A 22,037-nucleotide genomic window follows, 5' to 3' on the forward strand; every position below is an offset into this window, starting at 1 on the left:
TTTTCTTTTTTTTTGTTTAAACCTTTTCACACCTCTTATGCAACTGCTCACACCGGATGGAAAACATACGGTGAAAAGGTGCTAGTGTATGGTAGTTATTGTCTATGAGTTGTTGCTGTCGCGACACCATTTGGTAAGTGTTAAAACTTTTAATGCCAAAGTTAGTGCGCCAGTTTCCGCGTGGATAAGGGCCAGTGACAAAGCTGTGACAACTGCAGCGACTCTCTCTCAATTTGTATGTAACTACTACTTAGCCACACTATTCCACCACTTTACTGTCTTTCTGTCACCCCCAGCTAGCAAGCACCACTGCCACTACATAGGTACAACTACTGGTCTTTTGCATGCCGCGCATCCCCACCACAAAGCGCTGAAATTTGTTCCAACCCACTAAAACACTTTCTTTTTTTTCTTGCCATCTGTCACCGGCTGCTTAAGTACTATTGCAAAATTTCGCACATCACGCGCGCATTTTCACTCAGACAATATTTTCACAGCACTACTCCGCATACTACTTGGTGCGCTTTTACGTCTCTTCCGTTTGCACCATTAAGTTCAGCGTCTTTTTTAACTGGAAAATTTATAGCGCTGACTTTTCGCCGCTGCAAATGCGTTAGCTACGTTATCCTGCAAAAGCTGCAAATGTCGCCAACTGCTGCTCAAGTAAATATATTCTGTCGCGACAAGAACATAAACAACAACAGCAACAATATCCGCTAGCCATAGCGGATAGAAGACGTTTTCATTGCGTACGAAAAAGGTAACTAAGTGCCGTCTACAAACTCTGCACCTTTCCTCGCCTATTTTATGTACTTTAGTTCCTTCCGCCCTTTCGCATTTTATGCGTTTAAGTCACTGCAAATGGCTTTGGGGGATAACTGATACTATTGTAAATGTGTACACGAACACGCAGACATACATACGTAGTTAGATACATAGGTAAGTAGTTATTTACTTATTTGAGTACATGTGAGACATCAGTCACATCCGCGCTACACAGCTCAAAACACTCTACTCTCGAGTCTGAACAACTTCTCGCCACATATTCGCCACTTCACAATTTGCACTTATCCGAGTACGGCTGTCTGTACCTAAATGGTACAAAAATTAATGGGTTGGAAAGTGTTGTGATTAATCATGTAGCGACTTACCTACGTACCACTACTAAGTACGAGTTTAAAATGAAAGGAGAGCTTGCTGAAATTACGACTTTGTCGTTTGAGCTTTATCGCGGAAAAATTCCTCATATGTTACCGACATGGTCCTGCGGAAGGAAAATGTGAAAAACGTGTGACAGAGATTTAGCAATAAGGAAATTAAATGTACTTTTCGCTACGTGTGGTATGTAGGTTTCTTACTGGAAACGCCCGCTCTTAAAAGTTTTAACGTGAGTATGGAAACAAGTTTGAATTTAAAATGGACGCAGATGAGAAATGGGCATAAAGTCCATAGACATTGCAGGTAAAGTTGAAGCTGCGCGCGCCGCAGTAAGGCTAGAAGGGGTGAGCTTTACGTTCGCCTCGAGCTATGGTCCCTTTTGTATTCTAATAAGCTTCGAGTTCCTACCGACTCGGACGGACAACTGCACACCGATTTTGTGTTCGAATAGATCTTCCACCACCCATAGTATAACGAGAGAGGACTGGAAGGGGTGCAGTATTTGAAATCAGGGTCTTGTTAACTTATTTAATGGATCACTGTAGCGTTTTCCAAGCAGAGGTAGCCACAATCAAGGAGGCTTCCGACTAGTCGTTCCCACGGCAGTCGAGTCTGGTCTACGTAACCGGAACGACCCAGATTTATAAGTGGCCAAGGACTGCCACTCCAGCAACTCTCTCCAAAAACTCTTTGGGGAATTTGTATGCTGTTATAATAACAACAGGCTTCAGACTAGGTGGACTCTAGTGTAACGCATTTTAAGGAGGTGAGTATCGTTCGAGAACGGTGAAGAATTGTTTGACTCCATTATCTACCGCATCGGATTACTACGCTATCAAGCTTTTTGGAGCAGGGCCGATGACCTGATAAAACAGGCAACCCTTGAGGAAGTGCTACCAGATAGAGAGAGTCTGGGTGCTTACCTGACCTCGTGTGGTCTACTTCTGGATAGATGGTCGTTTAGTCAACTCGTCGAGCGCTGGGCGAAAACCTTTGGAATACAAGGTGGTTGAATTCTTCTGGCTACTTGTAGACTGGAGTTTGGTGCATGAAGATCTTGAGACTAAGCAAGTTACACGTCTCGCTATAGTTGGGAGCTCTGACTGGTTATTACGTGATCGGTAAGCATACGGTAAAGCTGAATATCATCCCTTACTGCACCCCACTTTCGTAGAGGATGATGAGGTGGAATCATCTCAACAACTACTGCCTTGGTTCCCTGCCTTTATGAGCGTAAGGTTCAAGTAATTTAGGTCGCACTTTTCCCACACTCCTGATGAGCTTTCGAGAGTGGATATCGGTCACTTTAGGAGCCTCGTTCTGATTACGGAGCGTTTTTCTTAAAAGCAGTCATAGGCGTCACCCTATGGGGGGTGGAAACCCCACCTCTGTTTCTACCCTCTCCTTCACCATACCGGCATTCCTGTGTCCTTTTCCGCTCCCCTCTTAGAGGCACCACAATAAACCGCTTAAACCACGTGTTGGTGTGCCTCCACCTACGAAGGCGGCCCTGCAACCTTACCTAACAGGTTACGGAACAGGTTACATAGTTCTAGGTCTTTTTTATCCACGTATGCTTAAGAAACGTCGTGGAGACCCTTATTTGACTGAGATTTAGTTCAAGTGCTTCTATAAACCAAAGTGCTGGTCCACGAAGAGTGCTAAGAGCTGAAACTAATCCCACAACAATCTTTGAAATGACCACGCGTGCTTGTAGGTCGAGCATTACCGCCGTTCTATTAAATTGTTCGTTGGTGTATTTCGGTCTCCTCACTTTCTGAGTACTTTTGAGACTAAAGTAAATTAGGCTGATTGACCGATAGACGATAGGACCGTAAACAGTACATATACTGATTCATCTATGCAAGTTAAGATGGAACTATTTTCTATTTTTTTCTAGGCTACCTAAGCTAATGCTTCAAACATCTTGCACTCATTTCGTTAATTGTTTTGCATTCCAACACTGCATTCAAAATCACTAGTCTCCATTTTACCTTGCTGCGAACTTTGGTGAGGGTTTATTACTTCGCGTGATATTTTTTAATTAAAATAAATCCCTGCTTAAGAAAAGTGGTAAAAATAAAAAAAAAGTTACACCTGATTGCAGGTACATATTTACGTTTATCAAGAATGCGAGAGAAATACACACATACATACATATATGTATGTAAGTTCTTATGATCATAGATTTAGAAGATGCAAGAATTTCACAAAGCAAAAGCATTACTTTCAATATTAAGAAATATTCTATAATAACGAAAAGGGGAGCAACACAAATAAAAGGATAACACATTCTTGTCTTCTTTCATATATATACTTGAACAAAAAGGGTGAGTTGCTTCAGTGCACAAAGTTTACTGCACTTACTTACATACTAAATACTCGTAAATTTTAAGCTTAAGAGGTGAACAGCAAGTGATTGCAGCAACTGCGCATGCGGTTGCTAGTTGGAATTTTTAATTTATTTTTTAGGGGGTTTGCACTGATTATAAAGGTAAGTACTTAGCTTAATTAAGTAGAAAGATAGATAATTTATTTTTTTTTTATGAAGAAAATGTTGCATTTTTGTTTGGAAAGTTAAAAGCAGACCTTGAGAATAACGACCTAAACAAATAATAATAAGCCTGCAATATCAGAAGCAGATCTCATGGGTTTAGACCAGGCAAATCCAGGGGTCAGTTGTGTTCACATACATAATTGAAGCGACGATTCAAGATACTGATGCAGTTGATGAAAGTAGTGGGAAGCTACCTCCAGGTAGATAGGTGGGCTCAAATCCAGTGTGCAGCTGAAAAGTCGTCACAGTTCCCAAGTGTCCATAGTAAATTTATGGTGGTCCAAGGAAATACAATAGGTAGCTTTTAATGGCCTAGACAACACTGTGGGCTACGGACTTTTTTCTAACGAATCAGGACCGGAATTATCCGTCCGAATTTCGGGCCGCTGCAGCGTTTATCAGTCAGAAGTTCTAGCTATAAAAGAGGTAGCTGTGTACATTTCTATGTTTCATGGTTTGTGCAACCGGTCATTGGCTATTTGGTAGGCACGCTTCGAGATTAGGAATATTTATTCTGCCATGAATATTGCAGCAATTGCAGATATCAGGAAGAAGAAGAAACTGTAGAGTACTGCTTCTGTAGCTATCTAGTTTTAGGCAAGAGCAGAGCGGGCTTTCTAGGTAGACACTTTTTAGCTCTCTTACGGAACTATCCGGTGTAGGAACAGAAACAAATCCTACTATTTATAAGAACTTCAACATAGTTCTATGCAGAATAGTCACTGAGGTCACAGCAACCTAACCTAGCCTATTATTTGTAGATTTTTGTGACCGGCACTGTAGCTCCTGGCGCTCTACCTCTCTGCACTCTCTTGTCACATGCGAGCCGAAACATATACAGATGACATAGATATATCGCAAAACAATTCGTACGCTAACATGGGCTCTGTTCTTATTTCAAGAAGACCAAAAAGCAATGAGTTGTCGCCAATACAACTCGTAAAATACCAGCAAAACAGACCACAAAAAGGAGTATTAGCAAATGTGTGTATTTGCGCTTGGAAAACATGAAAATGGGGGCAAAGCCGCAAATAGTGGGTACAACATTAAAAGGAGTATAAGGAATATGCAACAGCCACAACCACAACAATAACAACAGCAAACAAAGTGAGTTGTAAAAACAGTCACGTGTCTAACAGGAACACTCAAGCCCGTACCGAGTAATAAGTACACAGTTTGATGGCAAAGAGGATGGGCATGTCGACCGGCATTCAGTTGCTCGCCCATTCAATTCAATGAGCAATGAATGCAGGTGCAATGAAAACCAGCAAGCGATAAAGCACCATGTATGTAAGTAGATTAAAGCAAAACAAGTAAGAAAGTCTAAGTTCGGGCGGAGCCGAACATTAAATACCCGGCGCAAGTATTAAATATATGTTTTCCACCTTTCCGAAAGCTACCGCTACATGATAAGCGGGTGTATAAATATTAAGTAAACTAGCATCCTTAAATTTCGAAATATTGAAATTTCAAGCATTTCTGAAATTTACCGTTATATGAAAAGCGGCCGTAATTTTAGTCCGATTTCAATAATTTTCAACGGTTTGCTTTTATGTGGCAAGCACAATAATCATACCGAGTTTGGTACAAATTGCTAGAACTGTTACCGATATACATAAATGTGATCATAAGTGGGCGGTGCCACGCCCATTTTCCAAAATTTTATCATAAGCGTATTTCCTGATAAAAAATTGTTGCAACCGTCAATTTTGAATAAATTAGCTTTAATATTTACTGATTTATCGAGGATTTCGTATTTCTCGAAATTACCGTTATATGGGATGTGGGCGTGGTTATTGTCCGATTTTAAACATTTTCGGCCATTTGGTATGCTGTACCAGGGTCAACAACTGTGCCAAGTTTGGAAGAAATTGGTGCAGCGGTTTCCAAAATATACACATGTAACTATAAGTGGGCGTGGCTACGCCCATTTTTCAAAAATTTTTAATGTTCTTATTTCTCGTCTAAAAGTTATTCTAAATGTCAATTTTGAGTGAATTATCTTCAGTAGTTACTAAAATATCGCAGTTTTCGTATTTCTGAAAATTACCGTTATATGGGAGGTAGGCGTGGTTATTGTCCGATTTCGCCCATTTTCAATACCATCCGTCCCACGCCCAATAGAAGTGCATGTACGAAGTTTCGTTATGATATCTCAATTTTTACTCGAGTTATCGTGTGCACAGACGGACGGACGGACGGACGGACGGACGGACGGACGGACAGACAGTCACCGCTTAATCGATTTCTCTTTTCATTCTGATCATTTATGTATACATTTGTCTATATCTATCTCGATTCGTTTTGCCTGTTACAAACAACCGTTATGTGAACAAAGTTATAATACCCTTGTGCACAAGTGCGCTCGGGTATAAAAAAAAGGTGACACAGCGCAACGTTTGAGGGATTTGTCAGTGTCCTCGATATGTTGCAGTTGAATGGAAAACACTGAATTAGTGCAACCGAAGTGAGCTTAGTTAGTATGCAGTAATTTGTAAGGCGACTGCTATCTTTTAAAAGCTTCGGCGCGCGAAAACACACGCACATCCCGCAACCGGTTTCTTTACTCGTGGTGTGATGGTGACACTGTTTAGCTTCAAAATCAGATCGTTTTATAGAGCACACCTCCTGCTCGCCTTCGCAACACTCAATAAGTCCACCAGCACCATTCACTCATTCACTCATTTTATAGCTCACACACACCACACCACACCCACCCACTCATGCGCACCCACAAAGAAAGTTATTATGCTACGGACAAGTAGTACTTCCAACTACAAAATGGAATGACACATTTCGGACAACGGCCGCATTCGTTCAGCCGACGCTGCAAGCTTTCCTTCCTTCTGGGCTGCAACTGCCATTGAGGCCAACGTCGACGTTAATAATAACGCTGCCGCTGCCGCTGTCGCTGATGTTGACGCTTACGTCAAAACTGACAGCGGTAGTATGATTTACTTGGTATTTGTGTTGTCGACGCTTCTTTGAATGAATGATAGCTTAGTCGCTAGTTTGCTGGACATTGGAAACATAACAGCGTGGACAAAATCTAGTGCTGCCAGTAGCTTTTGCTCATGTCTCCCGTCGCTCTTGTGGTAGCTTTTACATCAAAGTGTCCAGTGCAGTTGTGATGAAACATTTTTGCGGTTTTCTCTGTTGCTGGTGGCTGGCAATGGATAACGTGCACAGTACACTGCATTGCAAAAATTTTCGTACCAATTTGCTTATAGAATTTAGGTGTCAATTTTATCGCAACTATAAACAGCTCAGTTTTCTTGGAAGTCCGCTCTCAATAAATTAATGGTCCGAGATATAACTCTTTTGTATCAAACTACAAAAAACCGATGACCAAATTTTGAGAGCACAATGCGGTTTAATATAAATCGGTTGGATTGTTACTATGAAAACATATTAGATTTTTGGTCCTCTTTGGTGACCATTCCGGTGACCGTTAGAATAATTGTTAATATTCTTAGTCTCTCTTTGGCTATATGGTTTATAATTGCCCTGTACCTTGTAAGGTTGTAGCCTCCCGTTCGCAAAGAAGGGCTCAAGCCCTACGAGACAAGATGTCGATGCACTCAAGGACCAAGGGGGATTTGACCTGAAGCGGTGACAGAGCCTTTGGTGCCGCCTGGCTATTAAAGCAGGTACTCCAAGTTGCCCTACTGCATAGCTCTACCTTGAATTCTCTGTCAAAAACTACTGATTTGGAATCTGGGAGCCTAGCTTCCCGTGTTCTTCGGTGATAAGATTTGGCCTGTACCAAAACCTTTTCTTATGAAGTATAGTAGATTACATTTTGCTGACTGTTCTGTGGTATTTAAGATGAAGCGGTTCAAGCTCGAGAACCACCTCCAGTGCTGCCGTCGGACATGTGCACAATGCCCCCTTGATGCATTCATACGCCAGAAGTTGAAGCTTAGTACGGATATTATGGTAGACATCCATCTCAGGATCTTAGGACTGTAGCACAAAGCCTTACCTGCTAGATATTTGCACACTATTTGTGCCCTCGTGGCTTCGGCAGTGATCGCATCAACATGTGCCTTCCACAGAAATTTAGAATCTAGGATAAAACCCAGGTACTTAACTTCAGTGGCGACGCCGACCCCGTTTAAAGTAATGTTCCTCATACATGGAAGTGTTCTCTCCTTAGAAAAGGCGACGGTAACTATTTTAGGAGGGTTGATGTTCAGACCTAATCCCACACACCAACCTCTTACTAAGTTTAGTTTCCATTGTCACAGAGGGTACTCACACACTTCCTTGCAGTGATAATCACTATGTAATCAGCATAGCCCTGATACCGGCGCTCATGATTAGTGAGAGTCTGAAGGAGTTACTCCACAACTATGTTTCTCCCTGCGTGCATCCTCTGAACACAAAAAGTTGGATTTTTTGAACCTTCTGCAGACTTTTCAAGTATGTTTATGGGCTAAAAATAATTTCGATATATCAAATGGCTGTGGAATCTCCCATACATACCTTATAATGCCAAATATGTATTTGTATTTTCGATATGATCGTTTACTTCATGAACCGTTTTGAAGAGGAGAGGCAGCAATAATCTGAAAAAAAATCATAAAATGAAATTTTTACATAAATTTTTGAACAACGCGGCGTATGAGTAACTTTGGTAAATAACGTGGCACATCCCATTCAAAAGAGGCACAACAACAAAAATTAGATCCAGAAATATAAGTGCTTGTGGATCGTACAGACTCAACACAATCGGTACAAAAACAGGTGTAACAGTATTTTTTATAGTTAGAAAATATAATCATGAAGAAAGTAATATTTGCATTAACTGAAGATACTCATAACTCTAAAAATTTATTTATACAAAAAACAAATCTACCTAAATTTATTTGAGTTGTGCCTCACTTCTTTCAAGTCATTACATTCTTTCTAAAGATAAAAGTCTTTCGTAAGACAATTGGCAACTCTGGCAACTAGTATAAAAGGTCTTTTCGTCTTTCGAAAGACTAGTTGTCTTTTAGCCATGGGTATTTCTAAAAATTAAATTAAGATATATATATATATATTTTTCTTTTTGAAACAATAAAACCAAAAATAAATTTGATCAAATATTTTTTCTTTTTAAAATAATGTATTCTAAAATGAACTGAATAAATAAAAATTTTTCTTTTTAAAGTAATGTAATCAAAAAATTAAAAGAAATTTGTATTAAAATAGGAAAAAATAAGCTCTTTAAAATTAAATTACATTAAAGAATGTTTTTCTTTTTGGCGCAATAAAAACTAAAAATTAAAAGAAAATTTTATTAGAAAGATAAAAAATAAACAAAATAAACAAAAGAAAACAAAAAATGAAAAAATTGATAAAATAAGTTTCTAAAAATGTAGTGAAATGGAAAAGATGTTTCTTTTTAAAACAATAAATTCAAAAAATTTGAATTAAAAAAAAACTAAAATAGGCTTCTGAAAATTAAGTGAATTTAAAAAAATATTCTTCTCTTTAGTATGTATTTTGTAGGAATAAAAGTGAATAAAAAAAAGTATTTCTTTTTAAAATAATGTAATCTTAAAAGAATGAAAAAATTGATAAAACCAAAAGTTCCGTTAAAATAAATCAAATATATTTTTTACTTTTTAAAACAATAAAATTTAAAAATTAAAAGATAATTAAATTAAAAGAATTTTACTAAAGAAAAGAAAAAACAAGTTTTAAAGTATTACATATTAATTAAGCTAGAAAACAAAACAAAACAGTAATTAAAAAGGAAGAAAAGGATATAAGTTTCTAAACATTAAATGAAGAAAATATATATATTTCTTTTTAATAATAATAATATCCCAACGGTTTTTACCCTCCATTCCCGCCCATCCGCACGAGGGGCGCAGTCCGCATGACGTACGGAACCAATATTTTAAATTTTTGCGCCGAGACACGATAGGCAGGAGTTTGTTAAGTGTCGAGATCTAAAACTGTTCAGCTACAGAACTAAATTCATCAGCTGATTTTATGTATTTATGTCAATAATTCACTTATTGAGAGAGGAAAGTATCGCTTTCTTAATGCTGAAAGGCGGATCTGATATATCAAACGTGCTGGAATGAGAGTTAAAATCCTGGCATATGCAACGGAGTGGGTCGTGCAATTCAAAATTGGTTTTACAAGCTTTCAGAAATATGGGACAAAAGTGTCTTGATACGCGTAAGGGAACATTAAAGCTTACATCAGCCAGAAGAGACGGACTTGAAATTGAGCCTGTCAGTAATTTAACCATAAAAATTATACCAAGCATTTCCCTGCGACTGGCAAGCGTAGGAAGGTTAATAAGTTTTAAGCGACTCGTATAAGGTGGAAGACTATATTGAGAATCCCATCGGAAATTTCTTAAAGCAAAAAGTAGGAATTGTTTTTGAATTGATTCTATCTTGTCTGAGTAAATTTGATACCTTGGATTCCAAACCACCGAGCCGTATTCCAGAATCGGCCTAACTAATGTTGTAAACAGGGTTTTAGTGATATAAGGGTCACTAAATTCTTTTGACCATCGTTTCACAAATGCAAGTACACCTTTAGCCTTGTTGACTGTCACATTAATGTGAAGATTAAAATTAAGCTTAGGATCCATTGTGATACCAAGGTCCACAAAATTGTATACCTGTTCCAGATTATGGTTACCTATTATATAAGAAACTGGCAGAACAGCTCTTCGCGAGAAGCACATTACTTTACATTTCTTAAGATTTAGAGGCATAAGATTTACTTTACACCAGTAAGCCATGCTGTTTAAGTCTGATTGTAGCAAAGACCTTTCTTCAATGGAAACGTACGATTTATAAAGTTTTACATCATCTGCATACATTAAAATTTTGGAGAATTTTATATCTGTAGAAATCTCGTTTATAAAAAGCAAGAACAGAATCGGGCCTAGGTGGCTACCCTGAGGGACTCCTGAAGTAACATCAATGACGTCAAAGATAGTATTTTTAAACAATACCCTTTGTGATCTATCATAGAGGTATGAAGAGATCCAACGTAGAAAATTAGGTGGAAGACCAAGAAGATCAAGTTTATAGATGAGCAACGAGTGGCACACTTTGTCAAATGCTTTACTGAAATCAGTATATATAACATCAACAGTTTTGCTCTCACTAAATGCTTTTGAGATATAGGATGTTAATTCAAGTAAATTTGTAGAAGTTGATTTGCCCTTGCAAAATCCATGTTGACTATATGAAATGCTTGAAGTGATAGAATGCGTCAACCGATTTGTTATAATTGCTTCAAATAATTTAGGAATTGCAGAGAGCTTAGCTATGCCCCGGTAGTTCTCCACTGAAGACCTGCTACCGCTTTTATGTAAGGGGGTTATGAACGATTCCTTCCATACAGTTGGAAAAACGCCCTCTTTAAGAGACAAATTAAATAAGGCTGTTAACGGCTCATAGAGATAATCAGCACAATTTCTAAGAAAACAAGTGGGGATCTGGTCAGGACCATAACTAAAAGACTGCTTTAAGGACTTCAGGTAAACTAAAACATCATCGGGAGATATTATAGGGTTATGTATTGAGTTAATTGGACTTAGTTTAAAAGAATAGTCAAAGTATGCTTGGGAGTTAGTGGAATAATTGGATTTAAAAAACTGAGCGAACATGTTAGAAATTGTTTGATTATCACCAGAGACGGTATTTTGATACTTCATGGAGGAAGGAAACCCACGTACATTTCGCTTGGAGTTTACGAAATCATAAAATGATTTGGGGTTATATATTATACGTCGTTTGATTTTACACAAGTAATCTTTATAACACTTTTTGTTTAATTCAAAGAACTTGTGACGCAAAAGTGAGTATTTTACATAGTATGAGTGTAAGCCGGTTTTTTTGTGTAATCTAAAATAACGTGACTTTCTGTTTTTCAAGTTTCTCAGTTCTTTAGTGAACCATAACTGTGTTTGTTCTTCAGGAACACACATGCGTTGAGGCACATACTTTTCAAATAATCTATGTACAGTACAATTAAAATGTGCAACGCTTTGCTCAACTTTTTCTTTGTATATAGGCCACGACAATTTAGACAATTCTTTATTCAGTTTTTTAAAGTTGGCTTTCGAAAAATCAAAGCGAATATTTGGTTCGTATGTTTGGACATCGCAATTTTGACCATCGTTTATAATTTCGTAAGATATCTCAATAGCAGGGTGGTAGACATCTTCGGGCAAAACTAGTGGGTCACATTTATTTACAGCCGACTTAGATGCATCATCAACATAAACAAGATCTAATACTTTGCCAAACTTATTGCGAAGTACATTAACTTGATTCAGGCAGAGTTCAGCCATCTCCTCTAAAAATACGTTGTTGCACGCGCTAGACGAGAAAGGTACAATATCATTGTCAATGATGTTCCATGATACATTTGGTAAATTAAAGTCACCCAACACAATCAATGAATCAGAGGGTTTAATCATTGAATTAATTGATTTCAGTAAAGATACATGTTGTGAATACACTGATAAGTCAGATCGGGGAGGAATATAGCATAGAGCTAAGTAAGTAAACCCCCTTCCAACCTGAACACGAATGCATTTGAATTCTGCAGATTCAATGTGTGGAAGACTAACTTCTTCAGGTGGTATTGAAGAGTCTACGGCAAAGAGTACGCCACCGCCGACTCTGTCCTCCCGATCTTTTCTGTAGATATGATAATTATTTGAAAGAATCTCTGAATTAAAAGTGTGAGGTTTGAGCCAAGTTTCAGTCAAAGAAATTATATTATAATTGCATTCAAGGCCATTAAGATATAAATTCGTTAATTTAGTATTTATGCCTCTTACGTTTTGATAATAAATACTTAAAGCAGATTTAGTAATCAGTTTTTTGGTTCACTATTCTGACGGGGAATATTTGCTAAATTATTATTTTTGTTGGGCCTATACTCAAATTCACGAACGAAAGCTCCGGAGGGCCAAAATAAGAAGTAATATTTCTTTCATATTTAAAATTAAATTTTCTGATACTTAAGTTGACAGTTTTAACTTTGGACGAGATGTAAAACTTTATATCGTCCTCGGAAGTATCCCTCGAAAATCTAGATACAAATATAGACTTCTTTGGGGGAACCACAACCAGTCTCCTAGTATCAGACTCGATTACCGGCGGACGGGGTTGAGTAACTGAGTTACTAATTGAGGGTAGAGTAAGCGTTGGAAGATTAGATGGCGGTGCCACAACTTCAACGGGGGACGGGGAAGATACTGCAGGGTCGTTATTATTAGAAGCAGACTTTGATATGTGTTCTTTTGAGGAAGATAACTCCGTTGTCTGTGGACATGGAGAAGAAAGATTAATTAAGTCATTCGGAAGATTGTTCTGACGTGGAACGGTCCTTTCATTAGGCGGACTATGAAGACGCTTACGTTTTGACACATGAATGTCCTTCATAGATTGTACGGTATCTAAGCATTTAAAAGATTTAAATATATTTTCATAATGTTTAAATTTTTCGGTCAGTACCGACAACTCTCTCCCTACCTCAGAAAACCCATTTCTGGTTTGCCTAAACAACTTAAAGAGATCAACTTCGGTTGACCTGCACTTTAAGCAAGACCAGCGAAGACCTTTGCCATCATTAATAGCGTCCAGAATTCTTCCTGTCAAACCAGCACATTTTAGATGGCAAATACCATCACAGAGCCAGCACGATAAGTAGCGTTCAGATTCGCTTTTAATTTGCCAGTTATCAAGATCACACTTCATATTGAAAGATTTAATAATACTTATGTTAATAAAAAGATAAGCAAAATAAGTTTAACACAACACACACAACAATTTAGGAGCTGATGTATTTAGCTTAAAATATATGTAGCGAACAGTTTGAGTATCACTGTATTGTGACACTTAATAAACGCAGCGCAAACAGCTGTGACAAGAAATACTAAACGAAGTAAACAAAAAGAGCAAAAAGAAATGTGCAAAAATAGAAACGATCTCAGTTAACTACAAAGGAATAACAACAACAATGATAACAACAAATGACTCGGCAAGATTAGATGTATGCTAGTGAAATTTAATTAAAATTTAATATAAACCACAAAAATCACAAAACTTTCATTTAGCTTCGGTTATTATCACACTAAGATGCTCGTAGGCACTTTTTATAGCAACTTTTACTCAAAATTAGCACAATAAACTTTGCAAAATACAAAGACCAATCAAGGCACGATATAAGTAGAACTTCACAGCTTGACGTTTGCGTTCAATTTTAAAACAATAAAACCTTAAAATTAAATTAAAAAAGGCAAAAATGAGAAATAAAATGTGTTTCTAAAAATTAAATTAAATAAAAAAATATATACACATATGTATATTTTTTTTTTTTTAAACAATAAATTAAAAGTAAATCAAATAAAACAGAATGGGAAAAAATTCCGCTGCCCGTGGACTCGCGTGCTTTTCTCACTCGGCCATTGGGACTGTTTTGTTGATATCCTGTATATCTGTTTTCTATCAAAAGGGCTTTTCACCATGAAAGTTAGCAAGGGAGCCTTTTTTGTGCCAGAATACAAAAAAAAAACTTCAAACAACCTTCCCTACTGTCTTTTAATTGTCTTACAAAGACTTTCAACTATCTTAGCCAGAATTGCCCTTAAGTATTTCAGGGAAGTAATAGTCTAAAACCTCACTTTTAAAATTGCCGCCTTTAGTTTCAGCTTATTGAATAAATTATGTGCTTTTGATCGACTATAGTTAAGGCAACCATTTTACTTGGTAGCCTGGACTCTAATATGCTTTGGTTTCGATAAATTCTTTCCAGTGTCCTGGCGCAGTTTCATTCAGATACAATTTTCTTTTGCCCAAAACAACAGATAAGCGATAAGACACACAAAAGCTGAAAAATGAAATTGAAATTCGTGAGTTTTATACAACATCACTTGACAACGTCATCATCACGGTTCATTGACCCCAACAGCTGCCCACCAAGCAGCCAATTTAAGTATGAGTTAATTGCATGCTTATCAAATTTGTCTCGCTCTTCTTACACTAATTATAACTGTTAAGTAATTTCAATTATAATTTCCACATTAATCATTAAGTGATAATCGATTATACTGTCACAGTCCATTAAGTGTACAAAAACTTTACAAAAATTAAAAATAAATAATAATCCATTAAATTTAATGCAACGCCTAATGAGCGGTCATCACGATAAACCATACCAAATAGTATGCTGTCACACCGGCTGTTGCTTTTCTATTAAAACTTCTCTCGCCATTTTCTCCGCCCCGTTATTGCCTGCAGCGGCAGCAACTTCTTGAATTACTTCACTACTCATTAAATTCTGAATACAATTCAAGTGGTACTGAGCAGGCTGGCGGGAGGGAGTACATTTGCGATGAAGGGAATTTTGCGAATTCGCCAAAATTTGTACATGAGTAGATATGTACATAAGTGTGTACCGTATATAAATATGTATTAAGAATTCTGTACTGTATGTACAAGTACAAGCTTAGGGCAGGATTGCGTGGTTTTAAATTAGTCTCATCATAAAACCAAAAATCAAATTGATTGATTTTTAAATTAGAAGTTGTATCAAATCTTAAATAATATAAATTTATTACTTGTTTGAAGAATCAAATCATGAGAAATTTTATTTGTGATTTGATTCGTCGGCCAAAAAAAAATATATATTTATATGTGATTTGATTTGTCTACCAGATAAAAAATTTATTTTATTTGTGATTTGATTTGTCGAGTAAATCAATTTGATTCGTGATTTTCCAACTTAAAGTACTTGTTTTATGTAAGGCAAGCACGGTTTTTGAGTTTTTGCAATGCAATCCAAATCACAAATAAAATTTATTTTTTAACTAATCAAATCTTTAATAAAAGTTTTTATTTTGTCCATGAATACAATCAAAATAAGTTTTATTTCTCCTTTTGTAGAGGAATCAGTTCACAAAATAAATTTAATTTTTTACTTGGTGGGGAATGAAATCACAAATAAAATTTGTTTTGTTTGTTCATCTAATTAAATCACTAATGAATTTTTTTTTTTTTTGATCGATAAATCAAATCAAAAATCAAATAGATTTCTAAATTAAAAGTGGAATTAAAATCAAAAAGGATTTTAGATTACGCAAGCCTGCATTGAAACAAAAAAATATGGAAATTGCCTCACAAAACTTTAGACTAAGGCGAACTTTTTTTTGGTACGTTCTAATGAACGTACATATGTATGTATGTACAGTGGTCATCAAATAAATAGGGACGCAACATTTTAACGAGTTTGGCCTTTTTCATTATTATTTTTCATATTAGTATAGCTCACTATCTAACAAAAACCATATATGTCAAAATTTCAAGCCTTGAGCAAGATTTATAAAAATGAATGAATTTTAATAAGTGTCATCAAAATTTCAAATTTTTTACTCAAAATCAAAAAAATCTAGGTATGCGATCTTGTAGCACATTAAAATTTAATACAATAAACTACTAGTTCTAAGGAGCTAGGATTGATTTTTGGAATTTTTTTATTAACGGTTTTGTGTGATTTCCTCAATACATATATAAAAGTTGTCGAACAGATTTATTTGGTAAGAAAGAAAATGCGTGATACCGACAGCATAACGAATCGCCAAAACCAACGGAAACTCCTATCTGCTTCTACTTAACTGGCACATTTAGTATACTGAAATTCTTTTTTAAAAATTATGATTAAAAAGTTTGAAATTTTGATGAAAATTTTTTCAAATTTTTGTATAAAGTTTGAAACTCGGTCTGCGATGGTTTTTGTTAGTTGGTCATAAAAAAATAATAATAAGCAAAAGGGAAATGCCCAGAACTTGTTAAAATTTCGCATTCCTATTTATTTTCCTGCCGCTGTCTATTTATATGCTATTAGATCTACTTACATACCCAAACAAAACTATTCGGCCTTAGGGCAGCAACAATGCCCAAATCACATTCGAATACGATTTATTGTAAATAACTATTTACTAGAATGTATGTACATATAGCTATATACATATACATATATAACGTGTATGTTCATATGTATGTAAAAGTATTTGAAGGGAACGAAATATGGCATGAAGCAATAAGAGGGTTCTCCGCCTCCTTTGCGGTCTATGGGGATTGCCATGTATTATTGTTGTTGTTGTTGATCGATTGAAAGAATTTACAACCAAATTTCGGGATAAATTTGACAGCAAGTAAATAAAATCAAATTCGCCGAATAGAAATTTCATTCCGCACGGTTGCCAATATTTGAAGAAACGTTTGCAAATAACACAAACTGGGCGAAGAGTAGGACGAACTTAAGAAAAAATAAAAAAATGAAAATCGAAATCGAAATAGGTGGGTCGAATAGCAAAATGAGTTACGCGCCAACATATTGCACACCCTCAAAAAAGGTGAAGCTAGTCGAGTAGTCGAGGGGCAACACCCCGACGAAGGAGCCAAGTCAGTAGGCACAGGCACATCGGAGCACATTGAATGACATTAGAGTAACAGCACTTGACGTAGAGCACTCAAGATTACTCGAGAGTTTTAAAGTGCAAATGAGAAAAGTACGCGCTACTATAACCAAAATGCAGGCAGGCAAATGAAAATGAAAATGAAATGTATCAACCCTCTGACTTCGTAGATGGTTGGCTGAAAGCTGTCACTCAACAGCGGGACATGGTCAACTGGGTATTGTCAACGAAAATTCAAATCAAAGTAATGCTTTTGCAGTTGGTATACGAGTTTTGTGCTGAATTCCTGTCGCCCCGCTAGCCTGGCCTGCCGTCGACTTTCTTACTAACAGTTCTCTGATACTGACAGCCCTCTGCTGTCGACTGGTTGACTGACGATGATTCTATCAAGTTTTTGGAAGAAAAATTGTATATTTATTTGGCTAACAAAGCAATGAACTAGTAAATTGCTGTGCCATTATGTAGTAGGTAGGAAAAAGAGTACCGAGAACTGTGAGGCTGAGGCAAGTGGGCTGTGCCGAAGGGTTTTTTGTAGCAAAATGGCGTTTGTTGCAGGCTAGGATGTAGGATAGGTTACATACATATGTATGTTACTCAGGATGACCAAACTACCGATGCGGCAGTAAACGTTGGACATACATACATATATATGTATGTTTCTAAATACAATTTAGCCCAATATTGATATTGAGAAAATAGCTTAGACTAACTTTTTTCGAAGGTAATAAATGCTTAAATAATTGGCCACCTTTAATACGCACCACCAAAGCGAATGTTCTCGACTTCAGTTTGGTTTCTTTTGCTCTGGTACCTCGTATTTCTGACTAGAAGGTTGTCTACTTTTCGAAATAAAGGTAAGTACATTTCATTCCCTCTGGACCCAAAGGATTGTTCAATTTGTCTATGCTCTCTGGGGCATTTCAGGGACGAGGCACTCAAGCTTCGCCACGATGCCCATTTTTCATGCGACGCAGTGCCAGCGCTTGAATGAACTACTGAATAAGCGTCGCATTTCTTAGGCGATAAACTCTTTCAAACCCTTTACGTCATCCGGACCAAAGTCATTAACCGACTCCAATGTTCGCTAGTGCGAGGGTATATACCTAGGTTTTGGTGAGTGATAAGGCTGACGTGTATACCGAAATTTTTTAAAAACCCTGAAGTTACTCACAAGGGCTGAAGACCAAAAAGTCTCTTGTTGTGTCAGCTACAAAACTTTAGAGAGGCTAATTGAAGTAGAATGCCTCGTGATCGTGTTTCATTGTATGTTGGGTTTGAAACTTACTTATGGCGTTTTCTTTTCTACCGAAAAATGTTGCCTTCTCATTGCCCTCTATGCACAAATACTAAGGAGAGGGCAATAAAAAGCAACATTTTTTGTAGAAAAGAAAACGACATTAGTTAAGTTCATATACCGCTTGCTCTATTACAGAACTGCCGTGGCGTAGGGAGGCAGTAACACTTAAGCTTATATAAGCCTAGTGCGGGAAGTTCAAAGGCTAGTTTCTCTCATAAAAATTTACAAGACAAGAGAGCTGCAACACAATTACCAAGCGTTCAGATCCCTCCAGTAGTTAGCCACACTCCCCGGCGAAGATCGAATTTAAGTGCGTCTCGGCTTTTCCCGGCTGGGATGAGTTGTCGCAGGCCTTCGTAAAGGTGCATGAGGACATTCAGTAGTCGAGAACTGTTATTGCGAATTTCGACATAAAATCGTACATAAGGGCACAGTTTTCTAAGCGCAAACGACCGATGGAAAAATACTCAGTAACAGCACTGGAAATTGCTATGACGCATGGAGAGCCTGGACTCGATATTTCGATGAATAGCAAATGGTCGAAATATCATAGGCGTCTTAGATGAAAACAGTAAATAAGTTTTAAGAAAAAAACAAAACCGATTTCAATTCTCTTACAAAAATTTAAGAGTACAGTTAATTTATACATAATCCAATGAGCGGATCTAAACTAAATTAGTATGGGACCACCTCGGAGGTACCACCTTTTTTGCCATAAACTATTAAATAGATTGCTCCAAATTATTAAGGAAGAGTCGAAGAAGGAATATTTTCGCTTGTACTGAGGTCAGAGACAAAACACTACAGTGTATATCAAACGGGAGTGTCAGTCATCTAAAAGGTATAATGGAGACTCACCCGACGTCTCCAAAAGAAAACAAGCCTTCATCTTCTTTTATAGTTAATCTGAAGAGAAATGTCCCTTGGATTGACTACCAATTACAAAAGTGAGCAGCTGGTTACCACAACCAAGGATGGGCAGTCCTCTATTTGGCTTCAGGTATTCTTTGAACCATGTATCGCTAAAGAACTTCGGGAGGTTGCTTGGTTGAGTGCTATTTTTAGTCCGGTGGTCACAGGAATTCACGAACTAAAATTAGTTACAGGCTTTCTTACTGGCCAATCCAAGGCAATGAAGCAATTGTTAAGGCTAGTCAGATTGCGTCATGGTGTATAGGAAAGAGCAGCGCTCATTTTGTGCCACTGTGAAGCCCTAACTAGGCACAGACTTAGTTTTATAGGATCATCCTTGTAAAGTGCTTTGGTACGCTTTCTTGATATTTCCGTATTTATTTATTAAGTAATGCTGAGCTTTCCTTTTTCATTTGTGCCAGTTCATTGCACATCACTATGCTGCGTCTCGGAAAGCGAATGAGGTAAACCCGGTTCCATGAGTTGCGATGAGTATTAAAGACCGCAGGTAATGTCACACCAGCTTTAAGGTAACCTCAGTGCGAAGAGCGCCCCCTGCTGTCAGAGTGTATACTGCCCTAGACACGATTGAATGGCAGGAACCGCAGCTTGCTTCGTATCTATAAAACGGCGTCTTAAGGTTGTATGTATGTACGTATAGTATAGACCCCTGCTTTGAAACCATGCTCGATCATGGAACCATCAGAATGCCATGCGTTGATATCCTTCGGAACTTTGGTCGAGCTTTTGAATGAATTTTGAAATGTTTTCGTACATTCTTTCTCCCAGTTGTTATGCTTTTGTAGAGAAGTGTACCCTTGCTGCCTGAAGAAATGGTCTAACACATTTTGCTAGCGCGATATGTAGTTGTTTATAAAAAGCTACACTTTTTAGACAGCAAAATCGCATATCAACACAGTGTATTTTGGCTTCTGCTTAATGACAGGGTTGCCGTAGCAATCTAACATGCACTTTAATTAGAAAATTGGAAGCTATTTACATTTAACCGGTCAAAAGAACAGCTGCAAAAAATGTGATGAAGGTCCGACAAAAAGGCTGCATTTCATTTTTCAAATACTTTGCTTAATAAAGACTGACAATGATCGCCGCAAAAGAAACCACCTTTGCTTATTGCGATAAATAATAAATACGAAGAGTTATCCTTGACGTAGGATACAAGCGAAAAGCAATAAAACCAAAGGAATAAAACCGAAATTGCCAAAACGCAAAAATCAGGTAGTAACAAAAGTTGCAAAAGCACAAAAAAAATTGTGTTACCAGTCAAGCTGCAAGTTAAAAATTGTGGCAATCAAATTTTTGGCTGCGCAGTCGTGCATGGTTCGTAAAAAATTAATGCAAGTACACTGGAAGCACCCAAATTTACGCAAAACGAAAAGATAACCGACCAGCTGCATCGCACAATCAAAATGTACTCGTCGTTAATAAAACCAAAAGCGCGACTCTCGCCCCGCCAACAAGCACAGCTGGAACGCGAAACATTTCGCTGAACTCGAGCGAACATATGCTTAAGTAACTCCTGCGACTGCGCGGCGCGATCGCCCTCACTTGCAAAGCGGCAAAGTCGACAAACGCAACCACTCCTAAACGACGATCAAGTTTCCAAATTTTTGCATGATTTTATTCATTATTTATTTCTTGCTTATCTTTTGATTCCCTTTTATTGCCATTGTATTGCGGTGTATATCTGATTTAATAGCCATCCGCTGGCCGTCGCACAGTGGTGCAGCCGCATACATTTTTTGGAAAAAAAATTTAAGGAGTTTGCGCAGGGTTTCAATTTTATTTATTTAACGTTTATGAGCATAAATCATGAAAAAAACGAAAAATCTAACGAAGTTGGATGTCTAAAAAAAATAGAGAGTTGCCACCTGTAAGAAAATTGCAGTTCAAATAAATTGATAAGATAATATAAATATTGCAACATAGATGTCAAAAGAAAGAGATTCCACAACGCTTACAGCCGAAAATATTTGAATGGAAGGTTGCCACCTGTTTGAAAATTTTTATTTAAAAGATATCTATACATAGTATGTATAATAAATTTATAACAGGCAGATGTCTGTACATTATAGATATTAAAGAAAAATTAATATGGCGGGCGGGGTCATTATTAGAGCCACAGAAGCCAAATCAACAGTTTTTAGAATTTTTTTCTGCATGTTTGTACGCGCATCACTCGAAATTAATGCCTAGAATTTAATTCAGTTTTCACTAATATATTGGTAGAGGTCTAACTTAAAATAAAGAAAAAAATATAGAGTTGCCACCTGCAAGGGAATTTCAGTTTGAATAAACTGATAGGATGAAGTACATACTGCAATATGGCTGCCTAAAGAAAGAATATAAGATGGTTTACAGCCGAAAATATTTTTGTGGAAGGTTGCCATTGATAAGATAAATGAAATATTACAACACGGATATTAAACTAAAGAGGTTTAGGGGGAAGTTTACTTTCGAAAATATTTTTGAGAAGGGCTGCCACCTGTTTAAAAAACTTGTATTCAATTGAATTGATAAAATAAATGATATTAAACTAAAGAGTTTTAAGAAAGTTTACTGCGGAAAATATTTAAAAAAATTTAATTCAGTTAAATTGATAAGAAAATGTATGCAAATATTGCATTAGTATATCTTTG

At 37.1% G+C, this 22,037-nt stretch overlaps 1 protein-coding gene across 2 annotated transcripts in view; it reads right to left on the reverse strand.

Annotated features, from left to right (window-relative positions):
* Nucleotides 1-22,037, reverse strand: part of LOC118742535 (protein tincar) — a 418,562-nt gene that overhangs the window by 308,329 nt on the left and 88,196 nt on the right. For both annotated transcript variants that reach the window (XM_036474692.1, XM_036474686.1), the window contains exon 3: nt 8,204-8,286. The gene's annotated coding sequence lies outside the window, so the exon portion shown is untranslated. The remainder of the gene's footprint in view (nt 1-8,203; nt 8,287-22,037) is intronic.

The sequence above is a fragment of the Rhagoletis pomonella genome, unplaced genomic scaffold, assembly GCF_013731165.1.
Source record: "Rhagoletis pomonella isolate Grant_MI unplaced genomic scaffold, Rhpom_1.0 Rhpom_scaffold_00001, whole genome shotgun sequence".
In the NCBI taxonomy this organism is placed as follows: domain Eukaryota; kingdom Metazoa; phylum Arthropoda; class Insecta; order Diptera; family Tephritidae; genus Rhagoletis; species Rhagoletis pomonella.